General features: G+C 38.4%; 1 pseudogene; it reads left to right on the forward strand.

The window, feature by feature from the left end:
- The first annotated feature begins 1,460 nt into the window (after window positions 1–1,460).
- LOC126627462 (uncharacterized) lies at window positions 1,461–4,206 on the forward strand (annotated as a pseudogene).
- The last annotated feature ends 339 nt before the right edge of the window (window positions 4,207–4,545 follow it).

Here is a 4,545-nt window from a genome sequence, read left to right on the forward strand (position 1 = left end):
ATTGGGATTATATCAAGTGTGTTTTGGTAAGGTTTGGTTTCTGTCATAAGTGGATCAATTTAATTATGGAATGTATCTCTTCTATTTCCTTCTCAATCAATATTAATGGAGAATCTCATGGCTACTTCTGTCTAAGTAGAGGTATTAGACAAGGTGACCCCTTATCTCCTTACATTTTCATTCTTTGCATGGAACCCCTTATTAGGAGTTTGAATGAGTTAGCTTATACTCCTAAAACCCATATTAGTCTACTCACTTCCCCTTTTGGCTACAAAGTTTCGAATTTAGTCTTTGCGGATGATTGCCTTATCTTTGCCAAGGCAACTATAAAGGGTACTAGGAATGTGCTAGAGGTTTGAAATAAGTTTGCAAATGATTGTCTAAAGAACGATATTTTTAATATTCTCCAAATTCAACATAAAACTATCATCGATATATACATAATATTGTTTTTTGGAAACACCCTATGAATGGAAATGAGTTGATCATGAGGGTTAAGCAAAAACTTCCAGGTTGGAAGGCCCTTTCAAAGGCAGGGAGACTTACGCTTGTCGAATCTAACCTCACATGTATGCCTAATCATATAATGTCTTACTTTAAATGTCCTCATAAACTAACCAGTCAATTAAATAGAGAATGCAGACAGTTTTTTGGGTAATAATCGTAATTGTAACCCTGTGAGTTGGAAAAATAATTATGTAGACCAAATGATGCAGGTGGTTTAGGTATCAGGAACCTAGACCATTTTAATAAGGCGTGTCTTGTTAAGCTGGGATGGAAAGTGCTTTTTGATAATGATAACTGGTGCGTTACCTTAGACATGATACTTTTCTGGAGACTAAAACTAAATAAAACCACTCGTTAGCCTGGAAAGGTATTCTAGGGTCTAGGATATTATTAATAAGGGTGTGAGGTGGGTGGTAGGTGATGGCAAGGACATTCTGTTCTGGACTCATAACTGGATTTTTCCTCACCCTCTCTTCCATCGCATACTAGAGAATCAAAGACATCGAATCCAATAAGGCACTAAGGTTGTAGAGTTTATCGTTGATGGTCATTAGGATAGAGACAATTTAAGTCAAGTGATAGACAATTATATTGCTAAAAAAATATGTGACATTCATATCCTTCATTATTCTTTCAAGGACTCTGTTGTTTGGGGTCCAAGTACTAATGGTAGGTTCTCAGTTAAATCCATGACTTGGCTCCAAATGGAGGATCTTGGCCCTTCGCCGATTCAAGGTCTTATTAATAGAGTTTGGAAGCAAATCTTGCCTCCCAAAGTAAAGTGGTTTGCCTAGAGTCTTATCAAGGGTAAGTTACAAACCAGGAAGAAACTAAGCAAGTTCATAACAAATATGGATACTAAGTGTCCTTTGTGCAACAACCACGAGAAAGATCAAGATTATCTGTTTCTCCATTGTCAGTATGCTAAGCAAATTTGGAGTTACTCCAATGATATGTTATTTTCAAATATTGATACTAACCTCAAGATAAGTGACTGGCTTAAAGACCTCTCTCATCGGAATAAGAATGTTGCAAGTAACTTAAGTAAAGCTTTGGTTATTTGCTAGTAAATATGGAATGATAGAAATGGTACCATTTTCAGGAATGAAAAGCCTTGGCATAGTAGATCTTTACTTCGTGTGATGGCTATAGTTAATGATTGTAACGACCCATCCCCAAAAATTATAGTTTTTATAATTTTAAAACGTGAATTTACAAAAATGCCCTTCGAGGCAAATACGTTGTCTTTTGTTGACCACCTTGTCGTTTCACTTAAGATCTGTTTTCTTGGTGTATCCTTATAGTACTCATCACTACGAATGTGTGGGCACAAACGGAACGCAATTTGGAGTTATTAACTAACGAAGTTGAGGGCAAAATGGTCATTTGACCATAAATCTAGAAGGCTCCAGCAAAATCTGGAGCAGTGAAGAAGTGACATGTGGACGGCTGAGATAAAAAGAAAGAAGAGAAAAAAGAGAGGAAGGGGAAGATGTGGCCAATTAGAAAAGGGAGGAGGAGGATGGGCCAATGGGAAAAGGAAGAAAGAAGGGGGAAAACCGGGTCTCTCTTGACCCGTGCGACCTGACCAGCAAGAACCATGGAACCCGGTGGTTTCCTAGTTAATTTCCAGCAAATTAAGCCAAGGCACCACCTAGAAAATATTTCACGACCTTGCCTCTTCCATTTCCACCTAAGATTAGAAAGAATTTGGTTGTAGTTTGGTGCAAAAATCACCGTGGGTGCCGCGAGAAACCTTGCCCAAGATCCACCATTTGTGAAACGATCTCCTTCAATTATCACCACCAAAAAACTCCTCTAAAGGTCAGGAACAAAGTCTAAATAGGTTTGGGGGTGGTGAAGCACCAGAGGTGACGGATCGAAGTCACCCATTTCTAGTGTTTCCAATGGGTTTAAGTGAAATTAGGGCTTTTCTTGGCCAAATTGAGCTTAGTCACATGTATGAAACTTGCTCCACTCATTGAGATCTTCATTCCTATAAAATTTGGGAATTTTTGGAGTTGTTCGATTTTCCAGCGAGTCATGGTGGCTGGCCGCCACGTGCGGCGCACGTGGGGGAAAACCCGAGGTCCCTCCTTAGGTTTTTTCAACTTGTCGAATCCGAATATGCAGTCCATTTTCCCAAATTCTAACGTTTTAGTAGAGTTTCACTAAAAGGTCCAAAATTGTGTTTAGGCGCGTTGGCGGGAAGCGATGTCATCCTCGCTAGTTCGAGCGATTCTCGAGCAATAAAATCTGTGAGTGGACCCCTTCTAAGCTTATATATTTTTATAAAATATTAGCCTAGCATGCATTGCATATTTTATGAATGGAGCATGATTTATAATATGTTTTACGGATTTTCATACTTATGATTTATTAAATTGCTTTTACGAAACAATTATGATATAGCGGATTTATATACTACTAAAGGTTATGAATCATGGGATTTTCGTTTATGACATTCTATGGATTCACGTATATGTTTGTTATAGATTATGAATATGATTTGCTATGGTGGGTTATCATACAGCACATCCGCACACCACGGGTACAAATGTCTATGGCCATAGGACACAGTTGATGATGGAGGAGTGAGATATGATATATGATATACCCCCAGCTTCACTGCCGAAAGCAATGTTAGACAGCTTCACTAGCCACGGCTAGTGTCAATGTGGATGTATACTATTTTATACAGCTTCACCTTTGGGTGATGGACAGGTACTGCATTCGGACGACTATGATACCCCTATTTGAGTACATCATGGATACGAGCGAACGTTTTTCATGGCATGCTAGGGTTTCATAAAACCTATATGTAGTATTATATATGTGTTTTCAAAATAGGGGGTTAGTATGTTCGGAAATAAAATGTTTTTTCTATTATTAGTATTATTATAATAAACTTTGGTCCCCTCACCTTTTCTGTTTTGCACCCCCTCAGGAGTTAGGATGGAGGCACATGATCGCGGCGTCAGGACTCTATAAAATAGATATCCTCAAGTCTCCTCATTATAGGTATCATTCCCTTGTTCGTATTTTTTCCTAGTAGTTCTTTCATTTTATTCTTAGTTAGTTGTATGCTCTTAACACGTTCCTGCTTTGGTATAATCATCCTAATTGCATATATTTTAATTTATATGCTTATTTTAAATGGCTTCGTCACCCTCGGGTGTCGGCCAGCACGTGCCTACCCTGGTATGTGGGGATATCGAGGTTGGGGCGTGTCAATGATTATTTCAAGGATAATGTTTCTAATCTAGAGAGTGCAAAAGTGCTAGTTGCAAAGAACTTGATCAAGTGGAAATGTTCAATGTCTCCTTACGTTAAAATAAATTTCAATGGGTCAGCATCTAACTCTCCTTGGTTGCCGGAGGCTTCGTTATTAGGAAATGACATTGCAAACCTATCCTTGCAGGTGCTATAAACTTAGGGTCTACCACCATTAACGTTGCTGAGGCTCTAGCATTACGTGAGGCTCTGATCTAGGCTAGAAGGAGAAGATTGACGCACATGATTATGGAGGGTGATTCTAAGCTTATCATTGATGCTATCTGTGGTGCCTGTGAAGTGCCAAGGAATTTTAGATCTATTATTGAAGACATCAGGTGTGGTGTGCCTCGTCCTTCCAAGATATCAAGTGGGGTCATGCGTTCAAGGAAGCAAATTTTGTTGTGGATGTTGTGGCGTCTGTAGGGCTTAAGATAGAAAACCTTTCTATTTGGGATGCTTATCTTCCTGTGAAAGCAAACTTGGCCTTCCATTTTGATTGTATCAGCTCCGGCTGTGTGAGGGGTTTCTCCCTTTAATGAAGTTTCTTTCCTATAATAAATAAATAAAAAAAACTAGAATCAATATGTAACTACCACTAAGTTTTCAAGGATTAAAGTTCAAAAATTCCGTCTAATATTTTACCTATGATAACATGAGTGGGTAACATAGGCTAATAGTTCTTACTTTTATTATATACTAATAAATAACAAATGCAAATATGATAGTTTGAGTGGAATGATTACACCATGTGAGCGCGCCAAT

Source organism: Malus sylvestris, chromosome 6 (assembly GCF_916048215.2).
Source record: "Malus sylvestris chromosome 6, drMalSylv7.2, whole genome shotgun sequence".
Lineage (NCBI taxonomy): Eukaryota > Viridiplantae > Streptophyta > Magnoliopsida > Rosales > Rosaceae > Malus > Malus sylvestris.